Consider the following 17,031-nt stretch of genomic DNA (forward strand, 5'->3'; position numbering starts at 1 on the left):
GAACTCAATCAGTGTTTTTAAATGTCATAAACCTTAACCTGGAAACTTCATTTTTATGATGAACTATCTCAAGGAATTATGAGGGGGTTCTTTCCTCAACCTTTTTTACAAGTAAGTAAGTAAATTATATTTATAGAGCGCTTTTCCAGACCAGGGTCACAAAGCGCTTAAACAATCAAAACAATACTCAATAAAACGTATCATAACAAGGTCAAGATAACACTGAGAACAACACAGGAGTTCCATAAAATCAAGGAAAAGCCTGAACAAATAAAAATGTCTTAAGATGTTTCCTGAAGGAGTCAGTAGACTCCATAAAGCGCAGAGAGAGAGGAAGGTCGTTCCAAAGCTTAAGTCAGTGGAATGAAAAACTGAGGCAGCAGCCCTCATGAATTGTGAGACAGCAAGTGAATTTCTAGAAGATAAAAACATAATTTTATTAACAGAAACCAAGTTAGAATATATTTTCAATTAATGAACATGACCAATGAGTTTGATTTGTCATAGACTGCACTACCGTCCATCACCTGCAGGCGACAGTAGTGGGCTTGAATGGCGGCGGCCTGCTCCTAGGTCAATGTGAAGAATAAGAAAATGAAACGATAACGACATTTGTGTTATTCCTCTCATAGAAAATGTACTGTGTGCATAGCAACACCGGTTAACATCATTGCTGTTTTTTAACAATGTATGTAATATTTGCAAGCACTTGATCTGATAAAGATTATTTTGCATGTATCCGGTTTCAAAACATGAAAATGAGATCATTTGAATTTAGAGTGTTTCTGCATAGAAGTCTCATTGGACTGACTTCATTTACCAAATCAAAATAAATATGATGAAGTACTGAGGCGTGCTGTATAAATATATTGCATTGTATTGTTTTATTCTTTTAGTTGAGATTCCACGGGAAATAACCAAACAGCTGTGCTCATTTCATCTGAGCAGACCAGACGTCCTGTAAGTCCACAACCTTTCTTACATTGTTGTGTGTGTTTTCTCAAACAACAACTATCTCATAAATGTTTCACCCTTATGACAATAATGTGTCTTCTATTATTACAGTTTATCTATCTTCTACATATAATAATTCTGCACTTATTTTGTCTACGTACTTTGTTCTACATTGTATCTAACTGGTTGATGTATAAAAAGAAAACTGTGTGTTTTAAACTGCTACCATTTTAAGACTGAACGTTGAATTTATTGATTTTATTTAAATCAACCTAATTTCAATGACCGTTGTTAAATGGAGACACATTTTTTTCTTACAAAATCAATTCAAGAACATTTAACTAAATGGAATTCAATTCATTATATTTTCCAGTGAAATGTAAAAAACCCTCAACTAGCTTTGGGCAAAACGGTAATGTATGATAAACAAACCAAATACTCATTTAAGGAGAGTGGATTATAATTTACATTTTTCAGTCCATTTGAATTAAAACAGCTTTAAATTGAATTTTCTGGTAACTTGGCTAAATCTGACTCCATCATTGGTGGCACGAGCATGTTATTTAGGGGATTATCAGTTTAATTAGCGATTTGCCGATGGCCATCAAAAGCATATCAAAGTTAAAAATGTAAAAAAAGGCATATATGACATTGATAAATGCATAATTTTGCAAAGAAACTTTAAAACTCTTGGTATTTTAGGAATCTAAAAAATGAATCAAGTGAGAGTTATCGATAGACAAGTGATAGAAGTTGACAGCAAAAGCAACTATTCCAAATAGTTGTCCCAATTCTTCTAAAAGGGCCCAAGGGTAAAATTCAGGTGCATGGACTGGTTAATGCGCACCCACCGACTTAGTCAGTGGTTAATCATTCATTTTGTGACTGAATTTACTGGTTTATCCTGTTACAAGTGCTAGAGCTGATCAAGCTGATCCCAGCTGTGTTTGCAAGAAGCCGGATATAACTATTTCACCGTTACATATTTACACACGGGAGGTAGAAGAAACCTGATAAAGCAAACTTTAATAACCAATGTCCTAGTCATAGCAGTGGAGAAATAGTGTGGTGACACTACTGAATCAAAATCCTTTGTGTTTTCTTGTGACAGCTGTAAATAATGTCATTATTTCTAAGATGTATTACTTTTAAGTAGTGTTAACAAGCCACTATTTGAGGCAGGAAAATGTACAATATCTTATTTGTCAGTGTCAGACTGGCAGAAGGTTCAGGACAAGCTTTGCAGTGCAGGACACTTGAATGAACTTGAAGAATAGGTTTTTACATGCACAACAGCGGCTAGTGGCTTTGAAAGTAGAGGAACTGTCATTCAAAAGATGCAAACAGACCTGATTGGTTGCAGACTTTTTCAAAACCAAACCTTAACAAGGAGACACAATTTAGATATGTTTAAAAAATACTGATTTTAATGAGGATTACGTTTGTTTTAGAATCCACGTAAAAAAAATCATGAAATTAAAGTTCTTGCTTGTTGCAGGTGGAAGAGGCTCATTTAACTTTGAAGTATTTTCTTTATCTAAGACCAGTGAGTCAAATATAAATGACATAAGCCTTGAAAACACTTATTTTTGCCAACAACAACTCATGGTGGCTTCTCCTCCTCCGTTTCTTCACTTTTCTTTTCTGGTGATTTTCCTGCCACATAAAAGCTGACATCGACACATGGCTCGACGACTGCATAGTTGTTACATTTTCTCCATTATTGTACTTTTTATGAACACACATGTTATCCGTTGAAGCTGGCAGGACGTTCGACGACGCTGAGACAGAACGCCCCTGAGAGCCCCTCCCAAACACACATACGTTCCCCTCCCTACACACTCTGCGCCTGACCCGGAGGTCAAGGTGCAGTGACTCTGAAGCTTGTCTAACTGGGCCTCTTGAAACTCTTGCCTTGCATTCCAGCGCCTGGAGGAGGGGGGTGTTCGAGCCGGCATACTACCAACAAGAGATAGAGAGGGCAAAAAGAGTGATTGAGAGGGAGTGAGAGAGAAAGGGAGGGAGACAAGGGGGGGTGTAGAAAGAAGCTGGAAGGTATTATGCACTATTTCCTTCGAAGCTTTTTTCCCTCCCACTTAGCTAGCAGATTTCCACGACAATGTGAAGGCTACAAACTTGAACCTGATATCCCCGGCCTTCCGACCAGCACACTAGCTGGTGTTGTGTGTTCCTCTCTCTCTCCTTCCCTCTCCCTCCTTCTTTTCCTCTCTCTTTCTGTGTGTAAGAGGATCACTTTGTTTCTGTTGCCTTTTTTTCCGCGCTGCAGCCGACACACATGGAAGAACAGACTGGAATTGAAGAGATACTGACGGGGGTGCACAGCTGCAACACACCAGGACTAATGCCCCCCTGTTCTCTCCCGCTCTCTCTCTTTTTTCTCTCTCTCCCTCCTGTTTCACTCTCCTTTCTGTAGCACTCTCTCCGCTTTTCTGCTGCTCGGAGGGTGGGGGTGCCATGTAGGAGCTCAGAAAAATGGACCGGGAATAGACAAAAGAACAGTCTTCAATATTCCGGCTCGGACGTTTGCACCTCGTGGTAAGTTTTCACTCTTTTTTTAAACTTTCTGCAACTTCTGAGCGACGTGTTAAGTTTTGTGTTCTCGATGCCTACTGTTGTTCTGGAGTCACGTCATGCCTCTTAATGCAGAAAGTGCTGCATCGAGAATCTCTCCACAAACTAATTTACGAGCTGAAGGAGTAAACAGTTTGTTTAAAGGGTCAAGGTTGTGGAGTTGAGGAGGCAGACTGGGGGGATGGGACTGTGCAGGGGTCAAAAAGAATTGCACTTGGCCCACTGTGGTATTACTTCACTTTTTTTTTTTGCTGCAACTGTTATTGTATTATTCATTTTTGATACGTGTTACTCCAATGAACAACGGTCTGTGTTGCACCTGAAGTTTGAATTGTTAGCTGAAGTTCAGAGACCTCAAAGGTCTGTCAAACTTCATCCGTTTTCAGATCGTAAAAGTCAGGATGAGTCATACACTAATGTTGAGGCCTTGTTAATGGATCAATTGAAAGAGAAGCATGTTGCTGTCGATGCCTGAAGAAGTGCTGGAAAACTTTTCATGTCAACCAGGAGCTCATTTTAGGTAATTATTTAGTTGAATTATGACCAATAGTTTATGTAAACCTTTTGTACCTGATATTGTGAATGATGCTTTATTTGATCATAACAATCATGTGGCAGATTGTGTTCTAAAATATCGATTATGCATTTATTTTGTATTCTTAAATTTGCATTTGTTTCATATTTAACTTGATGATTGTTGCCATGTAAGTATGTCTCAGGAAAATACATCTTAAACCCAGAGGTGGCACTTTTAACGGCAGTTTTACTAGAAGCGTGTGTTTAAGTGTTAGTGTCAAGGTGAGAAGTGAACTGAGCAAAGTCGGAGTTAATTCCCTTTAGGAACTTGCTGAAAGGCAGAGCTGTAATTTATGTGTCTCCTGCTGACAGTTCACTGGCAGTTTGGGGTTTTGACCTCGCGTTCTCATCTCTTTGACAGAATCAGAACCTGTTCCTGTGGCTGTGAGTCACTCTCCTCATCCCTCACTTTTCTTTTGCTAACATGGTAGTTGGTAGTCCTTCTTTATTCAAAGTATTCTTTTATTGACGTGAAAAAAGGGCTATATGATTTGTGTTTAAGGAACATGGTGGCACTGTTTTATGTCTTGATGTAGTCTCAGATAACTTGTTGTGTATGTAAGGAAATATAGCTCAGCTTCAGGGACTAACATGATAATTAGAAGCTCTTTATTTCAAACTTTCATCAAAGAGCACGTTTCTAAACTTATGGCAGCACAGAGCAGTGGTTTGATTTAATTTTTAATGAGTTTTGCTGGTTTGGCACAGGTCATGGCCACATCAAGGACGCCTGATTAATTAAATCAAAGGGTTTTACTTTTTTTGACTTTTTTGGCTCAGTTTTGTTACAGATAATTCACTTCGTTTTTTTTCTTCTTCTTTTTTAACCCCCTGTGTTGTTGTCAGATAACCCTCACGACCTTAGCTGCCAATTATAGCCTCTCCCCTCATGCCGGTTATAAATTAGGCCAGTTGTTGTTTGCGAGCAGTGAAAGGAAAAGCTCAACGTAAGTAGCGCTGATTTACGGGTTGTGGACCTGCTGCTGCCATGTGAGTGACGAAGTGCCACAGAACCTCAGGAGAGTTCTACGGAAGCCTGCTTCCCTCCCTGCATTCTAACACAAAAGTAACACAAACAGTATGTTTATATGCACGTATTATATATATAGAGATATAATGTGCCCACATAGTTTTTGCCCACAGCACAAAGCAATGAGTGCTTAAAAACAAGCTAGAAAAGGTAAAGGAAAGCCAAGTTCACAGTTAAAGATCACAGTGTAATAATTTTATATTTATTTTTAATAATTTATAGCCTGAGTCTTACAGCACAGACTTAAAAAAATAGATCCAGAGATTGAGGCGATAGTGAAGTGCAACTACAAGTTCACAAAGCAATAAAATGGATGCTATAGAGAGGGCAACTTTTATATATATATTATTTATTACTCCAACTATTCTCCTGAACTGTTGTGACAATAGAATGATTCATTTTGAACGTTTGGTCTTGAATTCAGCTCAGGCTTGAGGTGCAGAGAAACAGAAATGAGCACGCCTCAACAACAGGACAACAAAACAATAATATATGAAAGTTAGGAATAATGTATATCAGATGATTCAGTCTAACATTTTATTTAAAATCTAAGTAAATGAATCCAAATATGTATGAAGCTGTTTTAGGCTTCCATTAATCAGTAAACCGTGTTCTTCATATTGTTTAATGTAAGTTTGAAATATGACAAATTAATCAAATAATACTGAAAGCATGACATGTTTACAGTTAGGTTAGGTTGAAAGAACTTTATTGATCCCTCAGGAGAACAGGAGTTATGAACAGAAAAACATAAAGGCTATGATATCCAAAGATTCTAGTGTAACTGTCGTGCTGGTTTCCATATGTTGTATTTCATCTTCTCTGGGCGTCCACCTTGTTTACATTCTAACTGGACATGCTCAGCAGGAAAGGTGACAGGTGACATCCTAACAAGCCTGCATCTCTCATACAAGTATGTATAAGTGCTCCTTACAGTATATCATGTGGAACGAAGCTGCATAACTAAAGCAGAAAGTCATGGCCGTTTGCTTCTTGAATCTTGGTATTAATCCAGAGTGCATGGCCTTTCACAAAGATTGTTTGACAGCAAACAACTCCCACTGAAATGATATATACACAATTGTTATGCATATATTTCATCTACTTAGTCTTAAAAACATTAGATATAAATACTTTCATTCATTACAATGGTCCAGAGAACATCTGTATCCCGAAAGCACTGACATTTATGATTTTATTTCCTTTTTCAGTGCCTGTAAGTGGGTGTTATAACAGATGAATAATTTATATTTTAAATGTTAAAAACTTACCACATGTAGCGTCTTGTTACCAGTCATGGTGCCGAATGACAGGGCTGAATCTTGTGGGTAATCTTTTTTCTTCAGTCCCAGTTTTGAACATCTGGAACACACTTCTGTGGTTTGTGTGCTTAAAAGAAAGAAGGTTGCCTGTAGGTTTACACGAAGAAGCATTGGAAGGGTCGATGAGTAACCCCATCTCTTTATGCTTTGCATACTCGGATTTCAACCCTAATGGATGAACGATAACTTTGTTAGAATGTTTAGATTGACGGCTGTGATCCCCAGTGTTGGTTTACAGGTTATTCAATGTATATTGAATGTTACCAGAGTAATATGCTGAGCTCACTATAATGTACTGCTCTGGTTCACCATCACCTTGAAACAATCCTAAATCCTGCCAAAAAGAGGCCATCTGTGGAATGGATTGTAGTTGTGTTTTAAAAGAAATTGTAGAATGAATGTATCTGACTTGTCTCCACCATCCATTTGTAACGTTTTCAATCTTCATATCAAATCTGACCGTCGCTATTGTTTCGTCGGCCTCTGCTCATCTGCAGTCGAGGTTGTGGAAAACCTGCCACGGAAGACAGTTTACAGACTTGCGTCTTATCTAAACTTTCTCAAGTACACGTACTGTTTTATTTATTTCCAAGCTCTTAACTACTCGGCAACACAACTTTGGTGGTGCAATTTAGGCCTGTATCGTCCACTGAAAGACTTTGATAGTCCCCAGATATAACTCTGATTTTATCCAGCCACTGAATAAATGAGCAGTTCAACAGAGTTTCTGCTGGAATCACATGTTGATGGTTAAAATCATGTTTTAACTGTGATAATAACTTAACTACTTTGAAAATTGCAACTTATTATAGAGAGAATCAACACAGTAAATGTTGCTTTTATTCACTTGACGTTTATTTATTCCACTAAGATTTTTTTTTTCATACATTATTATTATTCATTAAGTATTGTAGATATAAGTCTATGTACATATAAATCTGTAAATACATCTGTAAATCTTCTTTTTAAGATGAACATGAATGTTAAACATTTTAAACTCTTTTGCTCTTATTTCAGCAAATAGTTCTATAAATGTTCTTCTTCTGTCACAAATTGAATGTATAATTTAGAATTTCATAAATGACAAGGCCACTTTACAAGGGACCACATTTTACAGCAACTTAAATTAAATATTTTGTCCATTCATTTCTCCAAAATACCAAAAAACATTGCATTTGCAAGACTGATTTCAGTCATTAGCTAATGCGTCACACAAATCAGTTTCATATTTTTAAAAATGACAAGACTCATTAGTTTATGTTTTGTGTGTGTGTGTGTATTTTATGCATGCAGTCGCCTGGCTTGAGAGAGGGGCCACTGAGTTGAGGGGAAACTCTGGGGAAATGGCTTCCATACATTTCCTTTTCAAGGGCAGGTCGGTGCAGTGCAGCGAGGCTGTCGCGTCACAGTCGTGAGGGCCTAGGAGGGGGTGGCGGTGCTGGATAATGCAGACACAATGGGCCAAGGCAAACATTGGGAGTGAGACAAAGGACTCTTGGTGCAGGTCACAGGGGGGGCAACTCTTCCCATTATCTACGGGAAGTGATCTTAAGTGAGGGACTTTTTAAACCCATCAGCAAATTAGTGGCTGCACTAAGTTGCTTGTGTCTGTCCGTCGACGATCAAAGCAGCAAGTGTGCCTGTTTACAGAAGGAGCTGTAAAGCATCGGACGTCAGTCGCAAAACTACAAGGACATCCAACATGTACAAGTACCATCATCAGTAGGCCTGAGTTATTGGGGGCTCAAGTAATCTAGCTATGGAGGCATAGACAACATAAGTTTAAGACATTATTTGATAACGAATTAAGGGATAAAAGAAACAACTGTCATTTATAATTTATTAATAATGAAGAAGTTACTACAAGACCTGTTTTGTCTATACATAAACCGATTTAGGGTGGAGATCAGTGACTTGGGAGAAAGTCTTACATTTATTGGCTAAGCAGCTCTAATTTATGACCTGACAACAAGGTTTCAATTACATGGTAATTACACGCCTTTGAAGCTCTGCATTACCACAAGACATTACGAAACATTTATGTTGTTATCTCGCAGTAAACATACAATTAGGTTTCTGTGTGAGGCCTCTGGAAAGCAATATAAACCCAATTAAAACTGCAGTAGGAGGGCGAACAGTTCGGCAAATGTATAGAGTGACGGACAAAAAGTACTCCAAGAGTGCTGAAAAGATCTTCAAGTGTGTTCATACGTCCGAGCTGCATATGCTTTTACATGTATGAAACCCAACGCGTGTTTGTGTGACTGAAGGGCCATTATGGGACAGGCTTTTAAGGGAGATCTGGGAAGTGGAAACCTAATACTGCCTGACTGCTGCTCTTGTGTACATGAACCCCACAGCTGCTGGAGAGAGGAAAGTGGAACAGAAAAGAGGAGGAAGAAGGGAGGAGGGGGTGGTACGGTGTGGTGTGCTCAGTAATTAGGTGTCTGGTTTTGTATTGACCAGTCTGGTGCTTGGGCCTTGGGGACTGTTAAATTTGCTATTGAAACTGAAAGGATTATGCACCCAAAAGAAATTAAACGGCAGCAATGAATAGATTGTGTGCCACTTGGTAGACTTCTGTTTTTGCCTCCTCTTTTTCCGCTCTTGTCCTAACATGGTGTTATTATTGGCATTTTTCCTGTCACAAATGTCTGTTTTTCATGCAGCTGGTAAATTGAAGAAAGCTCTAGGTGCAATTGTGTAGTAGTGTTTAGTGAAACATCCTATACTTTGACACATCTTTTTATCTAAATGTATATCATGCTGCTGTTTAAATGAAGAGAAGTTTGTAAACCATTTTTGCACTGTTAGAGTGTAAAGAAAAAAGGAGGAAGTGCAGAAAGAATGTGTCAAAGGCTTCACCATAATTTATGTTTTTGGCCTTATTCTATAGTTATTATTGTTGTATGAACAAGGTTATTCACTTGATATATTTTAATTGAATATAATTCCCACAAATCAAGGTATTTGTGGTTGAAATTTCTTTTTTTTTTAACGATTTATATCAATTATATTATATATATATTTTGCGGGCCAACTAAGTAAGTACGTCTTATTTGCAAAGCGTCTTTCCCAGACCAGGTTCGCAAGGCGCTTAAACAACAAAACAATACACAGATAAAAATATATACTAAGTCAACTCTCTTTACAAAATTATCTTAGTCATTATTTAGTAAATTACATTTACGACACTTTGAATTGGAAATTAACCCAAAATTGAATTCATAGAACAATTCTTAAAATGCAAATGTATGAATGAGTATTTATTTATCAAATACATTTCAAAAAAACAAAACAAAAAATGCTTTCTGATTGTTAAAAGCACCATAGTCAGATAAAAGCAGACCTAATATTCTTTTAAAACTGAGTTTCACTCAGCCTTGAGTGAAGCTTTATTTAAATAATAAAAAATATTTATATATCTGGTTATATTTAGTTTAAATTCACAAATATGGCCTCATGGCTTTAAAATACTAAAAAAAGTAACACATATTTTTTTCAATTATCGAAGCATTCAGGGAAGTTTTGAGCTAAACTAAAATGTAATTGAAGTGTCATATGACGTTTTTTGATGTACTTTTTGAATGCAAAACTGTTACTACCACTAATGGGATGTTGTAACGTGTACTATACTGTGTCGGTCAAATGTTTGCATGGGTAGAGGTATCTAAAATATGGCTGATGTCTGTCATGAGAAACGTTAAAACACTTGTATCTTAAGGAAGACTCTGGCCACCAGTGGAGAAGAGATTTGTGTCTCGGCTTACTCAGGTTGAAGCTGCTTTCAGTTATTACTGGGGCACAGTTGGGAGGGAGCGTCCTCCACATGCCTGCCGAGAGGCCAGTAGTCCAGAGAGACCGCATTCCCTGACGCCAACATCCAGCACAGTCTAACTGTTGTGTACCTTTTCTGTCACCAGTTAGCGTCAAAGGTGGAGGGGGTGAGCACTTTTCAAACAGTAACACAATCTTCTTGTAATGACTTCCAGTGCCTGTTTAGCAGGCTTCCACACAGCACAGGCAGAGTTTTCTAAAGGAGGCTGTGAGGCTCTGTTGCTTCAGTGAGTTGACATGAGCCTCCATCTGCACGAAGCATTTGAACCTGCTGAACTGTGAGCCTCAAGTGTATCAAGTGCATGATAGAAGGATGATGTCATGTTCTCTCCCAATGTTTGTGTAGCTGGCAGAGGCCGGCGTGCTGCTGGAGAAGGTCGCACTCAATGACTCAGACAGCACCGGTCCAGAGGATAAAATCAAGTCCTTTTTCCACGCTTTCGTACCAAGTCCCGCGTTACTTTGTACTTTTGTTTGGACACGATTTAAAATCTTGTACTAACATCCCATCTTCATAATCAATTCAGTCCCCCGTTTCGCTTTTCCCCGGATGAGAGCGGGCCGCCTTTGTAGATAAGACCGGCGTGCAGAGTTCCTCTTCTGTCATTATCGCCAACATAAATACAGGCGATCCCAAGCACAGGTGGTTGGCGCTGTGCTGATGGTAACCAGACCAGACGGAGTCTGCACCAGGAAAATAAATCACTGCTCCCAGTATCACTGGACGCCCAAGCTTCATTTAAAAAAAAAAAAAAACATGTCTGTGCTGTAAGTGAAGTAGGAAATAGTGAGCATCATCCACTTCATAAATGGCATCATAGCCAGGAGCCTCTGAGAATATCTGCTTTCTGATTGGCCCTTTAAAAGATAAAGGCATGTGGATGTTTGGATGTTGTCCTCTGTAGCATGAGGAAACAATCATATATTTTAGATGCATTGAGTTGATATTTTTGAACTATTGCTATTGAAACCACCATTAACAATTACAATAAAAACGGCAAGTATTATCAATAATGAAATATGTTGAAGGTCAAAATAATCTTTTTAGTATTTCATGAATGCTAAAAAAAATGAAGCTGACTTTCTCAGAATATTTTTTAATGGATTCAGATTCCTTGTTTAAGAAGAATGGATTGTTTAAAGGGGGTCTAGTTTTGTTTAAAAGCTCAAGCAAACCCACATGTACAGATATATTCATTTTCTATGAGAGATAAAAATGCATGTTTTTGTTTTATATTGAAATCTGTATTTAAATGAAATCTGTAATTTCACGATGACTGAAGTCAGCTTTGTCCCTTGAGATGCTGTTGCTTTTTTGGACTAAATTGAATTATTCGTTAAAAAACAGTCTTACAAATGTATTTTGCTGATTCAGGATAAAAAGCTAATTGTAATAAGATGACCTCCAAAATAAGTAAGATAGTTCCTGGCTATAATAATGAAAAGATTCATTTTTTATCTCGTCTGCTGCCTCTCGTGTCAAAGCTTTTAGTGTGACGGCTCCTTATTCGAGGCCTCTTCATCATAAATGTGTTTGATCTAAGCGGCAGGTAAAAACAGAGCCCAGGAATCTTCCCCCTTCTTTCTTCCTCAGCCCTCATCCCTCCTGCTAATAGACGCTCTCGTGCTCAGAGGTTTGAGTCCGATTTGAGGCAGAGCGCGCTGGGGATGGCCTCTGAAGCGGAACAATAGAAGTGTGTGACATTGTGTGTGTGTGTGTGTGCGTGAAGGCCCGAGCCTGTCAGAAACACATGTATAAACAGTAACACACGACGGCTCTGCGTTGATGATGCAGAGACTGTCTCAGCCTACCAGGTAGCAGGGAAATGGATTCAGGATACGATAGGTATGCCGATTTATTCCTTAAATTGACTTTACAATGTATTCTGTGTTTATTCTCGGTCGCCTGTTTCACAACATCTACAGAAAGATATTTTTGCCAGTTGAAAACGAATGATAGTATATGTTTAAAAAGGTGTGTTTTGGATCATAACAGCTGAGTTGACAGCAGTGTTGACCTTGGCTGTGTTTGAGTGTGTGCAGGGGTGAGATAGAGTGAAGCGATTATGTTACGTTTTTATTCTTTCAATCTGTTCTAAAGCGGGTATTTATTTTTTTTTTGGCACGTAGAATGGTTTGGAGTTTCCCTGTGTGTTTTCTCACCCCACGATGGCTCTATGGGACAGGGTTTTGATTGTTTTTCCCCCCTTTAGCATATACCACATTCATATGGAAATGTGGGGCAGAGGAGGCACAGAATCTCACATCAACTTGATCTGGTCATGAATAGCTGCCAGTGTTTGCACTGACCAGAAAGACACTGGCCAGGCTCTGCTCTCAGACCACAAGACTCATTTTCAGCTGCGACACACACAACACACACTTCCTCGCATACACGGATTAAAGCAGAAACGGCAGATGCTTATAATTGCAATTGCACAATTAGATACACTTGAGCACTTGCGAACACTGAGCTCTGTGTCTCGCTCTGTCACTGTTTCACTCAGTTCTTCAACCAAATAGATGCAATATGATTTCTCGATCATTGTCTGAGCTTTATCAAATGAATCGTCCTCGTATCCAGTCGTAATTCTCCAAAAGACTCTTTGTTTAATGTGATTTTAATGCAGCCATCGTTGAAAATAATGAATGAAGATTCAATCCTCAGGATGCACACAAGATTTTTATAACATCTACATGCTTTACATATATAAAAAAAACATTTTTATAGTTAAATTCCAGTCTCTGAATTTGTTTATAATATTGTTTTAATTATGACACGTCATACTGCAGCACATCTCTCGCCTGTGAGACTGCATGGTTCCGGGATGGATTACAATAATTTGCTTTTACTTTGCTGTCTGGACTGTTATTGTAGTCGAGGAGTTGCCTTTCTAATACATTTAGAGTGTGTTTCCTTCCCGCCTGTCTCGGACACAATGGGCCTCCCAGACCGGACCGCTTGCGGTTGAATCTAGCAGCGGGGTTCCATCAAACAAGATTTGTCTCGGTGGATATTCCAGTTTTGTCCTTCGGGATTTTAGCCCGCCACCCAATTCTGCTTCAGCTTCTGTACACTCCAAGTACACCCGAAGAGACTTTTTTTTCCTTTTTATTTAGATCTTACTTCAACTCAAACATACAGGAACCCAGTAATATTTTATAGGCCTCACATAAAACGACAAACAAAATATAAGATTACAATATGTAATATATACTAAATTATTCGGTTTATTTTTGCTTGGAATTTAATTTTGTATTTTATTTAGTATAGTTTTGTTGACCAATGTCAGCACCAGAGATAATAAAAATACTAAAACTGACATTATAATAATTTATATGATCACATACAGCAATTCTTTATTGTAACAAATGCTCACATTAATATTTGAATATAGCTTGAGGCTTTGCTGAACTTCCTTTCTACTGATCTTTAAAACACACTTTTTTTAAATTCTTACACACAATTTAAGGAGTGTTAAATGTGGTATTTTGCAGGTGTGTGTTTGTGTGTGTGTTTTGTGAGTCCATTAGCAGCAATTGAAAAGATGAGTGAGACGGAGAAACAGTGGGCTTGTTAACACACAGGCGTCAGTGTCATTTGGAGGGAGGGTCACTCCTCCAGTGTTATGATGGCAGTCAGACAGAGCCCACCACTCTTAACACCACAAGTGTCCAGTGGCTGAATGGGGAGGATTTGTTGCTCCACACCTAATTAAACACTGCTTTAAGCACTCGCTTGTGCTGAGACGCTCTTTTGTTCCCAATCACCTTCCAAAGCATCACGTTCGACTTTGCAGAGACAAAAAAACAACCGCTGCCTTCATACACGTTAAGATCACAGTTGTCCGTGATCTAGAAGGATGAACAGTAAGCAAAGGTTTTTTTCTGGTCCATCTTTAAATCCACGGCATCTCTAACATCTCTGTAAGACCACTTCATGTAAGAACACAACTCCCCCCTAAATTAAAGAGACGGTGAAGGTGTTTCTTTCCTAGTCTCAGCAGACTTAATACAGTTTATTTAGGAAGTTTTAACAAGAAAAATCTAAATAAAACATCATGAATAACAAAAACAGCTACATTTAACGCAGTAAAACGCAAACAGCACTATTATTAAAAAAAACATTCATTTTGTAAATAATGTGGATGATTTACATTTTTTTTCAGATGTATAAAAATAGCTTTCTTTTACTATTCAATAAATTATTTACATTTTTGTTAATGACTTATATATTTTTTATGATTTTCAATTGCAATTTATTTGTGGTAAAAGGAAGGAGGATAATTTTTTTTCCTGATGATATTAAAAGAGTAGCACGGATTGCTAAATATTTAGAGAGCATTTCTTATTAATATAGGCCTTGTTACACACTATTTTCTCTGTTTTTACCTTCGGTGTATTGTCATAATAAGTAGTATTACATTGTGTAAATGACGCTTTCTTTAAAATTGGATTTTAAACCATCATTCCTTGTGGTGGTGAGAACCGTTACCTTGACAACCAGTTATGAATTTCAATAGCGATGTTTGGAGGGAGTTTTTAAGGTCACTGACAGAGTTCCTGTAACTTTGAGAATTTTAACATTTGACTAATAAATTCACAACAAGATTCATCATGTGCTCCATATTTATAGCACCTGGACGGTTTTATAAAAAACAACCGAAATGGAGGCCCGGAAAAACCTTGAAGCCGTAATGTCTCGGCGCGTACAAAACCCCTGCTTGTGTATTTTGTTTGCTCGGCTGCCTGGTAATGATGCGTGTGTGGAGCCGACACTGTTTGCTGCACTGAAAGCAGACGAGCCGAGCTGCACTTGGCATTCGGCTGCCTCCATCTCCAGGCAGGATGATCGCCATGATGCGATGCTGCTTTAACTTGCATGTCCCAGAGGGGAGCTGTGTGTGTGAGAGAGAGAGAATTGTTCAAACTATTAATTCCAATACTGTATCTATTTAAGCTGTTATTTAGATTTTTTAAGCTAATATATACATTTATAATGTTCTATATTGTATTTATGTCTCTATGGGGAAATGTTACACTTTTATTAAAAAGCAATTTCCTATCAAACATAATAGTAGGCACAAAATAAAAACAAATCATACCAACATATATGATTATTATTCTTTATTACAAATATTAATTTAGCAATTTATATATCCAAAGTAGATCTGAAATATTTATTGTTTGCACAAATGTTGCTATTCAATATCTTTTTTTGTGTTTTTTCTCTTTAAAAAAAAAACAGCATTACACAAAAGATGTGCGACTTGTTATCGAGTCAAGAAGCCAAAGGCACCAAACAGAAAGACTGAATAAATCTGAACATGCATGCATATTTAAAAAATGGCTCATAAATACGAGGGTGTGTGTCCGTGCATGTGTGTGATTGTGTGTAACATGAGACAACACTGCTCAGCGGGTCTTTGTAGCAGATTTATCTCTGACACTGTTCATTGTTCATCTTCATCTTTAGAATAAACGCTCAACAAAACAATTTAAAGCTACATAATTCTAAAAGTGTTACATATTTTAAACAGTAGCTTTATTTGAAATAGTCTTTGAATCTCTGGAAAACAGAAGCTTTCCGAGGCACAGTTTGCTGGTGCCGGTGTGTGGAAGTGTGTAATGGCAGCGTTCTCAGCGTCAGGCCTGGTTGTCACCATGAGAGCAGCCGTGATTGTGAGCGAACACAATGCCTCTGCCTTCTTACTTCACTGCTTCCCTTCCTCTGCCTTTGAATTTGCTCATTTTCTGCCCTTCATTGTTCGCCCTTCTGCCCCCTTTGATCGGCCCCTTCATGTCACCAGCGCCACGAACTTCAACCCTTCTGACGTTTTTTAATTAACTTTCTTAAAGGGATTTGTTTTTATATATATATTTTTTAAAAACCTGACAATTTTTTTTTTTAATGAGTATGATTGTAGTGCACGGGGACCCCGCTGTGATTGGACAGTATTGATATGTTGACATTGATCGTATAGCCTTTTACTGAAGCGGTTATCAGAGCCCCCCCGAACTCTCCATGTCACCTCTGTGAGATCCATGTACTCTCAGCTAGAAGCGTTGTCTGTGAGAGGTCAATATGGTAACACACACACACACACACACACACACACACACACACACCTACACTCAGAATAGCCATTAAAGTTTAAGCTGCTGTTAAATAATGATAATTAGGAGAGTTTATGTTGCTGGTCCGGAGATGTTGGGGGTGTTTTTGCCTGGAGAGGATAATTGCAGTTATTTGTGCCGGATTGTTATAAATCCAGAAAGGACTGTAATTTAGATGTTAGCTTAATTTGCTTTTAACTCAAAAGAATCATAACCCTTTTTTATTTAAAAAAAAAAGTAAATTTAAATGTATATTCTTTCACTGAAAATAGAAAATAATTATTTCTTATTTTGTTAAAATGCTATTCGTTAATTTAAAAGGCATTAGATTAAAAACCAAAAAAACAACGTGTCTCACTAAATGTCTGAAAAGACAGATGGTAATTATTAATACAAAATAAAAATAAATAAAAAAGCTTCTCTTACTATTGCAACTAGAGACGAAAGTTTGGGCCCGACCAGACCGACCTGAGAAAAGAGAGGGAGAGAGAGGGAGGACGAAAATGCTTGCTAAGCTATCCGTTTCACACACGCAGGGACAGAAGGTTCGATATTCATTCGATCGATGAATGAAAAGGCACAATGGCAAAATCGTACGGGCTC

At 38.0% G+C, this 17,031-nt stretch overlaps 1 long non-coding RNA gene across 3 annotated transcripts in view; it reads left to right on the forward strand.

The window, feature by feature from the left end:
* LOC148066477 (uncharacterized) overlaps positions 1-17,031 on the forward strand; it is a 47,967-nt gene that overhangs the window by 1,140 nt on the left and 29,796 nt on the right. The window contains exons 1-2 of one of the 3 annotated variants that reach the window (XR_015713306.1): positions 897-960; positions 3,389-3,510. This is a non-coding gene — a long non-coding RNA (uncharacterized LOC148066477). Of the gene's footprint in view, positions 1-896; positions 961-3,119; positions 3,511-17,031 lie in introns of those variants that run through there. The other 2 variants (XR_015713305.1, XR_015713304.1) reach the window with 2 other exon arrangements.

This window comes from Callionymus lyra, chromosome 14, assembly GCF_982586985.1.
Source record: "Callionymus lyra chromosome 14, fCalLyr1.hap1.1, whole genome shotgun sequence".
NCBI lineage: Eukaryota > Metazoa > Chordata > Actinopteri > Syngnathiformes > Callionymidae > Callionymus > Callionymus lyra.